The following is an 11,223-nucleotide window of genomic DNA, read 5'->3' as shown; positions in this document are numbered from 1 at the left end:
TGTTTAAATAAATTTTTATAAAAAAAGAGAAATTTTTTTTTAATTCAATTTTTTTCTTCTTTTTTCAAAATTTTAAAACGTCATAAGGCTGTCAACTATCTTCATGTATTGAATGTTTTTTTTATCTTATTATAGAGAGTTTGTCTTTGATTTATGTAGAAAATTACATAATAATTTAACGAAAATTAAAAAAACATTTCTATTTTATTTTATTGAATATCATTAATCTTTATGTTTAAATACTTGGCTGCAATGATTTCATGCATTTTTGTAGTTGTCGCATAAAGAAGTTTTATAGAAATCGCACTTGATGAACGATGATTATCGTCTTCGTTATTCATACTTGGCGCGTATTTTTGTGAAGTCCGTTAGGGCTGTTTTTGGTGTGATATTAATATTCTCACTCATATTGTATTTTTATTAAAAATAATATAACCTCGTTTGCACAGTACTTGGATTGGAGATGTCAACAGCTAATGCGCACGCATGTTGACGACGGTAGTAGCGCCATCTCACATGTATTCCTTGTATGTCAGATGATTTGTAAAGGCGCAACATTTAAAATATATTAAACATATGTTTAAAAATAAATAATTAATTATTATAGAATAACCATTTATGAGTCTGTTAAAAGTTACTTTTTATAATTTTTAATAACATCAGTAGAAGAAAATTATTTATTGATTTTTTTTAACTAATTATTTCGTTTATAAACTATAATTAATAATAACAATATTTAAGCAACTATAATTAACTATAAAAAATTATGAATTAATTTTCTTTTTTGATGCAATTAAATAATACAATCATGTAATGTTCACAATTGAACTAAGAGATATTTATTACAATTGTTAATTGCAATCAATAATCAATAATAAGTATTGTGAGAATATATTTTCATTCGAAATAATATCGATAAATTATTCGTAAGTAATGAAAGTTAGATGAGGGCCTAACCAGGAACCGATGAATCTTGTACCCTGACTCGGTAAATCTAAAACTACCTCATCAGGTAATGATTGGGTAAATTTAGGTTTATAATTTAATGAAAAAAAACATGTGGTCCTGTTCATGACCTCAGAAAGCCAAACCTATTAAGGCTGACCTCAGAAAAACCTCATCAGGAGCTTATGAAACATCAGGCCAGCGTCTACTCGGGTCGTACTTAATTTATGATTTAGCTTCAATTGATGTTTGAGTGCTAACGTGTAAGGCAAGTTTTTTCGTGAAACTGTGGATCTGGCAGCTACCTTTGATTCTCTATGTTTACTCTCAAATCGCATAGACCAGAAATGAACAACTGGACCAGCTATCTTCATAATTCTAGGATAATGCAAAAGAATGTGATGCTTTGGTTTCAATGGTTTTTTGAAAATCTTTTGATACAATTCTAAATGTTCAGAAATAAGCGTATTTAGTAAGTCCGGACAATCAATGTGATATACTTTTGATAACAAAATACTCGAAATTTCATTCAATGTAGTACACGGAGAAAAAATTCCCATAAAAATTACCGTGCTCAGCACAACAATCCACGCGCAAATGTCGATTCCCTAAAAAATTAAGACAACCTTCAAAGAAAAATTAGTAATCCTTTTAAAATTTCATTATAGATTCAATATTTATTAAGAAAAGAAAAAGTAAGAATTCTTATGCAGCACGGTAATATTCGATAAATATTATTTTTTATTCAAACTTTAAACAATAATTAGTAAGTGACTAGAAAAAAATGAGAATCTGTATATAATTTATTATGAACCGTGTGGTAGGAAAAATTCAGGTGCTCTCCTATGAATTTTTCTATTCTCGAGAGTTTCTGTGCTGGGTCGGAAATCTTCGAATTATCGGTCCAACACAATCTTTCTTTGTATTGTAAGACCGTTCACACAATTAAAAACATAAGACGTAAAACGTACAATTTAAAACGTACGCGGGCATACTAACATTACAATAAGTTAAAAATTGGTTTGCACGCATGCGTACACCTTACGGCTTTTGTTTTTGATTGTGTGAACACCCTCAGTGCTATAGTTACTTTTTTCAATATTGTAAACAAAGATGACATTCATATTTTTCGTTACGATTTAATATTGGCGGCAACACGTTATATCATTACAATTTATTATAAACTTAAACGGATTAACGCGGTGGATTCAAAGGTAAGCGTCAGCTTGACGCACGATGGGTCGCGGGTTCGAGTCCCGGTCGAGACAAAAGTCATTTATATGATTTTTCTCGAGTCACCGTGAGCGGAAGGAAGATCTCTTCGAAGATCCGGGTGGTTGTATCGACGACAAAGGTTTTTTCTGCGTAAGATCCCGATCGTAGGGATAGGGAGGAGGGGGGGGTCAATATTGTAAAACGTGCCATATTCATTCCAACGAATGAATTAGTTAAGAAAGTTAATTATCAATGAACATAATTTATTTATTTATTTGTTTATATAACCAAAAAAATTATTACTACACTTAAATAAAATTGTTTGTCGGTAACGTAGTTATCACAGCTAACGTTACTAAATTTTCAGGTGCTGTGGAGCACTAAATTTTCTGGTGCAGCCAAAGTAATTTTCAAAAAACTGAATGATATATTTTCTTATGTATTATTTCTTATGAAATGTCTCATAAAACAAAGAACTTCTGATGATGTTAATTTCAAATTCAATTGTTTAATATGGTCAGGTGATAATTCAGGAGGTTCATTTTTTCATTTATTTCGCCCAAATTGAAAAGAACTTATTCTATCATTAACAGTATCTTCTGAAATAATTTCTCCTTTATGAATAAATGAAACAGTATGTCTGCTAACTCGTATTTACACATGCCCTCTAATAAGTCATGCATCGCGTCGACACTAAAATTTTGAGTGACATGAAATTGATATACATTATTTCAAACACACGTTTCCTTTATACCATATTTATTTAATGTATTATAGGATTGCAAATTTGAAATAATATCATCATAATGTTTTGTATTTCGGACAAGATTAGATAATTCTGTAATTGCTGTATTAGCGTCATTTTTATTCATTAAACAAAACCTGCATCAACAGTGAGCTTGAAACGATTCAACAAATCCTAATAATGAATTTAGTCCCAAATTATCTCTAAGAACTAATCCCAATACAAAATAAATATGATACGTTCCTTCAGTAGCCTTAATTACAATTCCTTTTTTTGACAAAAAATTCAATTCATCAATCACCCTTTGAAATGTTCGCAAATTTCCAAAAATTCTTCTATGTAATGAATTAAATAATTGAAATAAAGAAATTTTTTTTATGCTTACTTAAAAATTCAGGAGGCAAACAAGAAATTTGAAGGTATAATGCCTCAATTTTTCCATCATCCCCTGCATGGCTACTTAAACAATTGTTGCTCTTATATTCATCAAAATAAATAAATAAAGGGAAAACAATTTTCGAATCATACTCAGAAATAACTTTTTTTCACAAACTATATTGAATAAAATTACATATACCATTAGAACTGGAGTTAACATATTTCATGTAAAGAAGGGTTTTTTTAAAAACATTAGGCAGTTCGTAAAAAATACGTAAAACATGTCTTATCGAAATAAATTGAACAAATACTTCTTCAGCAATTATTTGTGATTATCCATTGATCATTCTAGACCCAGAAATAGTGCCAAGAAGAACATTTTCTGGAGCTATTAAATTTCCAGATTCACGAAATTTTTTCAAGCTTATGTACTCACTAACTGCATTATTAAATGGTTTCTGAATATCAGAAAATATTTTTTGTACATCTGTTTGAATTGAAATAGGAATATTGTTCTTACTAAATAAACTTATTACAGTATCAGATAAAATATTAGTAGCATCAATAAAGAAATTTCCAACATCCTCAATATTTGATTGAATGTTTTTTCGAGATAAATTATTATCAGAGTACCATTTAGCAGCTAATTGATAAACATAATTCGTAATAGCTAATCTAGCATCGACTTGTGATACTTGATTTTGGATTAATGATAATTGTTCAACGTTCTTAGAATATTTTTTATAATTAGAATTGACATCATTTTAAATATTTGACATATATGGAAATTTAGCTGTATTACTCGGAAATACTTTGTCATTAACATTTATATTGTTTTCTGTTTTGATGTTGATTTCAAGGTCAGCATTATTTTCATTACTTACTGTGAGTAAATTAGTAGAATGACATTGAAATTGATGATTTTTTCACAAATGCTTTCGAAATACATCTAACTTATCATATTTACGACTACAAGCACCTAAGCATTGAAAACAATTTGCTGAATAGTCTTGTGTATGCTCGTTATGACAATGCTTAGTGAAAGCAACACCAATATTGAAAGTTTTTAAACACTTACAGATAAATGACATTATTAATGAAATTCTAGAATTCTTATCACAATAGCAATATTAAAATCTGCTCATAAAAATGATGAAATATTACAAAACTAAACATAATGAACTATACGAATATCATCAACTGGAGTTTAAATTCGCACTCGCTTTGAAAGAAAAAAAAATAGTCTTTTCTCCAGTTAAAATAATTAGAACTTGGCAAAATTTTGAAAAACTAAATAAATTTTAATTGAGGTTTACATTGATCTCATCCAAAAATTCCGATACTGCAGTCGGAATTTTACCATCATGTAATGATTTCAAATCAAATACTGCTTTTTGTATAAACAGCCAAGCTGATTTGGCTTCAGGTGGATAAAATGCGTGTAAAACGAAATATATTTTAAAGCAAACCGCAACTGCTCGAATTGTTGATTCCAAATCGTATTGCGTTTTATTCACAAAAATATGGGCAGCAATGACATCATCAATAGCTCCAGAAATGATGGATCTAGGTTGTAATTGTAATTCATATGTCGCTAGTGTATTTGAGAGACGACTAATGCTCGGGAGTGCATCATTTTCTGCCTACAAAAATTGAAAAAAGAAATTTTATAATTACAGAATGTTGATTCTGTAAATACAATAGACATAAACTCGAATACAGAAAATTTCTGATTTTAGTCATTTAAAGATAATCACGAAATGACAAAAAAAAAATTATTTATAATAACTATTCTGTAATGATTAAGAAACATATGAGCATGAGATACATACATTCACATGAAGAATGAAGCCTCCACGTGATTCTGCTTTAGACGGATTTCATTTTTTAAGTACTTCATTCGCTTCTGTCGAAGAATTTGTAGTTTTTAACTTTTTACTTCTTTTTTTATTCTTAGAGCCAGTATTTTTGAATAAGAATGATGGTTCAGGAAACGCATTTGAGAGTAGTATCAGCGCCACTGAATCTAAAGCGTCTGAAAGAATATTTTTTTGAAATTACAATAATAGAGATATATGTCATATTCACAATAAAGAAATAATATTGTCAAATATTTGTATGTATTCTTATATTTTGCAATATTATCTTGCATTAATATAGATTTTTTAATTAAACAAACCTTCACTAAGTTAATGCAGTTTTTTTGCTTCTGCTGCAAAACATAAATCTATGGTTTGTCTGTGACTTCGAAATAACTTCACAAGTTGATCTCGTACTTTTGGCCACTTAGTTGAAAAAGCGTTTTTCTTTTTAGGATATTTTACATCAAAATCCAATTCTAATTGTGGATTAAATTTCAAAATATAAGTTTAAATATTCGTATTAAAACGCAACTATTTATTCATTTAATCTTTATAGTAAAAGATGAAAAAGGAATTATTTAGTCATTTTGTAAACTATTTGTAGAACTGAAGATAAATGAAAACATTTTAACACAAGAAATAAATATAGACCAGATGTTTACCAACAAATATCCTTTTTCTTGTTTCAAACAAGGAAAAAGATAATAATATTCTGCAATTGTTAATGTCACAAATAAAGTTTGTCTTTCATGGAACGTTAGCTTCCAAAGTTTTCCAACATGATCCCACGGTTCAATGTATTTCTTTAAAAATTCCAAATTTTCACTTTCTTTATTCGAAATTGGTATATTCTCTTCATCTAGAAAACAAAGAGAAAATGAATTTCTTTGTAAATATGAAAAAAAAACTTGTAAGCATAATTGGAGTATTATCAATAAATACAATATGAGTTTGCATACCTTCATCAGCACTTCGAGCTAGAAGCTTTAGTTTTCCTTTTCTAATATTCCGCTCACGAATTAAATAATCATTATGAAACTGCAACTTCCCATAAGCCTTGACTGCTTCTCCCGAATCCAAGGCTTTGTGAGGCGTGTAATAAATAGCTGGAGTTTCACTTGAAAATAATTGACAAATTTCTTAAGCCAATTCTATAAAACGACTTGCTGGCAGTGTGGTACACTCTGGTTTACAATTATGTTCTCGGCGTAATATTTCTCGTGTTAATATATTTCGTAAATTAGGTATTAATAACTTTGGTTCGTTATAATACTCTATTACAGACAGACCATTTTGAGATTTACTTAACCATTCTAAAAGCGCAGGCGTCTGTTGTTGATAAATTAGTTAGTTGTAAAAAAAATGATTGTAAAAAAAATCATAAAATAAATCAACATTATTTTTGTGGAATCTTGTTAAGAAAATTGTGTTGGATGGAAAATGTGACTCGGTTCCCTGTCAGTTTCTGTAGTATGAGTAAGATCTACTAAATTTGAATTATTCGAAAGTCCAGTTAGTTATAAGATTATTGTCACTTGGAAACTGTAGCAAATAATGGAAAAAGTAAAAATGTAATGCTCATTGCACGTGTATGGAAATATTTTAGTATTCATTTATATGTTTAGTCATAATAAGAGTTGAATCTTACAAATTAGTACACACATACAAATGAGGATAAAAAATTTACTAAGAACAAGAAAAATTGTTTGCAATAATTAATAGTTGAAAAATAGTATAAATGATAAAAAAACATACACTTGGATTCATTCCTAACACGCTATTACCCCCGACATTGTTTGAAACTACCGGTACCGCACGATTGCTTGACAAAGTCATATACGTGAAATAAATATTGTCCATCTCACTCATACCTAACATACTTGTGTCAAACAAAAAATTTAATATGAAACCCCACAAATCTGTGAATAATTTATTAGTGAAAAAAAGGGTTTGTTGTCATATATAAGACAGTAAAATATATTATTAAGTAACTTACCTTGTTCGTGAATGAGTAGAATAGCACACAGTGTTGTCACGATACTGGCTCAAATAAACTTGATGAAACTTGCACAAAGAGCAGTAAAGTCTCGATGATGAACCAATTATAATGAATAAAATCAGCGCGGCTTTGAAATAACTAATTCATTTACGTTCCAAACTGTAAAATTTACTCGATAAACAGTACTTTTCACGCACTAGTCCGACTACACCTCTTTGTTTTCTTACATTAAAATTAATTCTAAGAAATACACATTACAAGTTGCTGGTTTATTTACTTTTCAAACTGTAGCATTTGTTTGTTAGACAGTACTTTTCACGTGCTAGGCAATTACTACACACTTTTTGATTCCTTACTCCAATATTAATTCTAAGAAATATGCAATAGAAAACTGTCAGTAAGAAATTGATAAAACTTTGAGTGACACATACGAAATATAAAAGTAAAAATTACAGTAGTGAAACTGTAAATTTTATTTAAGACTAATATAAATTCACAGATTATCTCATAAAAATACAAAATTGAATTGGTATATTCAGATTACAACATAACACTGAAAACTTTGATCTAAAATATATGACATTGTCAGAGTTGCTATATCAATTGAAACAACCCGTAGACTTTAAAAAATACAGGGCATCCAGTAATAAATAATAATTCTTTGTATTATAAATTGAACAACTGACAATTTTAAAATCTACTTATCTAATTTTAGTAATAAACACAATTTGTAACTGATTTATCATTTTATACAAATCTCAATTTTTACAGTTTACCATGTTACTTTTAATTTTTTACGAATTAAATTTTTTCTTGGTCAATTTGAATATTTTACTCTTTAAAGAAGTAATAATATTATTTTTAACTACAAAATTTACAGTTTACCTATCAATTTATATTGGATGCCCCATGAAATAAACCAACTATACATTATTTGTAGACACTTTTTACACATTTCATAGTGTGTGAAAAATCTATAGTTTTTTTACGGTATTTAACAGTGAAGAGGCTTAGCGTGTTAAAAATGTCTATAATAATAACACATTTGGATTTGCAGTGTGGAAAGATTGGTATCACTTTGACTTCGTTCAACTTATCTCAAATCAACTTGCCTTGCTGTAATGATTGCTAAACATAAAAAATAAATTTAAACAAACGTCTATATTCTATACTAATAGAATTTGTAATAAATAATCGAACTCGAGATCATCACGAAAAATTTGAATTGTTTTACCGTAAATACGAGCTTTAATTAAACTAAAGTTACCGACGAAAGAAAATAAATTTCGGAAAATATTTATTGTTATCTATTGATCTTTTGTGTAAAGTTGAGTTACCCAGGCAATTCCCAGAAAAAAGTAAGTGAAACCCGCCAAAAACAGATTTCGTTCGATATCGGTGAAAAAAATGGCGCCACGTCACTGTTTGAAAATCCGATATTTTTGAATTGATCTACATGCAAAAAATGTTTGAAATCATAAAATTACGCCAAGTTTGACTTGCCATAATCGCAAAACCATAAAATTGTTTTCATCAATTGTTGAATAACAAAATCGAATAAGTTTGCGTAAGAAATTGTAGATCAAATGTTTAAGCCGAATATTAAAAAACCTTTGATAGCATTAATCTTATTCAGAATTTTTCTTCAAGTGAAAAATAAATCTAATAATTTGGTTGAATCGGTCTCAACTTCTTCGATTAATAATAGTTCTTTAGCTTTCGCAAAACCGGGAACATTTGATGGTTCTCAGACGTGGGAATCTTATTCCCGTCAATTTGAGACAGTCGCTCGTCTGCATAAATGGACAAATAAAGTTGAAGCATCGATTTCAGTGTTCTGTTTGAAGGACAAAGCTCAAGTTATTTTAGAAAATTTGAGTTTAGAAGATTTGGGGAATTTTGAAAAATTGAAGAAAATTTTGGACGATCGTTTTGGTGAATCTCAATTTTCTAGAGCTTATTTTAGTCGTTTACAGGCTAGAAAACAGTCTGAAAATGAAAATTTAACAAACTTTTCAAATGATTTGGATAGGCTCGTCAAATTTGCGTATCCTTCAGTCTCTTTCGAGGAGAGAGATAGAAATGCTGGTTTGCAATTCATTTTTGGGTTAAAAAAATTGAAGTTACAATTATCTCTTTGTTCGGAGAAAATTAAGTCTCTTCAATTAGCAACTCAGGGAGCTTTACAGCTTGAGTCGATTAAAGATTTGACTTTTGGAGGTCAGAATATAGACAATTTTAACAATGATTTTGAAAAAGATAAAATTTATAATGATAATAATAATCATTCCGATTCTGCTGAAGGCAATTTAAAATCTTTTAATAATCAAAATTCTTTTCATGGATTTAGATGTTGGGTTTGTGGAATAGAAGGTCATTCTAAGAAGAATTGTAAGATTCCTGGGCTGTTAAATCAAGTTTAACAGAAAATAATTAGACTTGACTCCAAATTCTTTTAGATTGAATTCAGAGATTGAATTCGATTTTTTTAGTAAGTGAAGGAAATCGCCTAAAGTTTTTTTTTCGATGGTCTTTATGCATCTGAAATGTACTTAAAGATGCTGTGCTTCGAATTTCTGAAAATCTTGAATGGTCGTTTTCAAGTGATTGAATTCGTTCCGTATGATGATAATAAATTGTTGACTCTTTCTGGATTCCTAATTTCTGTTGAATTCAGGGTTTTTGTAACTTCAAGTCTGAGAACGTTGGCTTTCATTGATCATTTGATTGTTGATTTAAATTCACAATGTCTGTCCTGGAGCGTTCTCGTGAAGTTACTGTAGGATATACACGGTTGGAGTCATTGTACCGGAATCCTTTTCTTCATTTATTGGCCAAAGTGAAGCAAATTGAGGTACTAGATGTCCATGGTATCCTAATATTTTTGTTCGGATAGTATGCGTAACTGTGAGTCCAATTTTTAATAATTTAGTTAGCACAGTAAGCAGGAGCTATTGAACTTATTTTTGAAAATTCCTTGCGCAAGGTGGAATTGAATTGATTGTTTTCATGATATTAAATCATTTATTTGAGAGCCGAATTTTTATTTAAAAAAAGGATGCGAAGTCGGAATTCATTTGGAGAATTGACTCCATGAAATGTGACCATTCAACCTAATTATTAATTGAACATTGAATGTACGATAAAATCATGAAATTTTTTTAAAGAACTTTGCTTCTGTAAGGAAATTTTATTTTGTTTAGTTCTATGAACTTCCAGTTCTTGGCATTTCCTACTCTTTGGGTTCTTTCGGTTCTTCCCAGTGGTTCTTCGTGATGGGAAAGAAGAAAGGGAATTGAAGAATCAATTTAGATTTTTTTAAATTTTCAATCTGACTAACGGACGATTATTTTTTAAGGAATCTTTTATTGTATAGAATCATGTTTTTAGTTTAATTAAGATTATTTTGACCTGTTTTGGAGGTTTTTATTCGCCGCAGGATTTTTCCTGCCAGAATAATTCGTTCAATTTATTTTCAAGCAGGCAGAGTTGAGAATCGGCAATATTGGAAACTAGGCTGAAGAATTATTTGATTTATTTGCTTATTTTCAGTTGACATTATAAATGTTTAATTCCAATTTATTAATTTAAGATTTGGAATGTTTCTTTTTTTTAGCCTAATCTAATATTTTCACCCAACTGTTAGAGGGTGGCAATTTTTTAGAAGATCAGGAGAAGTGTAAAATTGTTGTATGTCGCCATCTAATGACTACTAGACTAACGACAGTTTGTTAGTTAACGACGATTGCTTGACGATTAGATTGTTTATAGCAACAAGGGGAGAGTTCGTTTATCTCCAGTTTTTGACTAAGACTTGAGTTGACCGCACGGATTCTTTCGTTTTAATCATTTGCTGTCAATCCTTAATAAACATTTTCTTTATTAATTTTTTTTCTGAAGTTGTTATTTGGTCTTATTTTACAATATCTATATTAATGGAGAAGAAATGCTAATTGGTTTTTTTTATAGACCGCCGAATAAGAGCTTGACAGAGAAACAATGGGTGCGCTTCATAAACCAGTTTGGAAGAAATTTTTCGATTGCTGGAGATATCAATGCTTATCATGCGTTTTGGAGTG

General features: G+C 29.5%; 1 long non-coding RNA gene across 3 annotated transcripts; it reads right to left on the bottom strand.

The window, feature by feature from the left end:
• Window positions 1-3,496: 3,496 nt before the first annotated feature.
• LOC118070386 (uncharacterized) lies at window positions 3,497-7,292 on the bottom strand. 3 transcript variants are annotated; one of them, XR_004690772.1, is made up of 7 exons: window positions 7,142-7,292; window positions 6,901-7,064; window positions 6,105-6,687; window positions 5,808-6,004; window positions 5,463-5,621; window positions 5,116-5,318; window positions 3,497-4,926 (listed from the first exon to the last, which is right to left on the bottom strand). It is a non-coding gene; the product is annotated as an uncharacterized lncRNA (long non-coding RNA). The 3 variants fall into 3 exon arrangements; XR_004690771.1 differs by having other exon boundaries at window positions 6,105-7,064; XR_004690770.1 differs by lacking the exon at window positions 6,901-7,064 and having other exon boundaries at window positions 6,105-6,262; window positions 7,142-7,286.
• Between the last annotated feature and the right edge of the window lie 3,931 nt (window positions 7,293-11,223).

The sequence above is a fragment of the Chelonus insularis genome, unplaced genomic scaffold (assembly GCF_013357705.1).
Source record: "Chelonus insularis isolate UGA/USDA-ARS -01 unplaced genomic scaffold, ASM1335770v1 contig_57_pilon, whole genome shotgun sequence".
Taxonomy (NCBI): Eukaryota; Metazoa; Arthropoda; class Insecta; order Hymenoptera; family Braconidae; genus Chelonus; species Chelonus insularis.
Note: the sequence above shows the minus strand (reverse complement) of the source record. Positions and strands in the feature narration are given on the sequence as shown.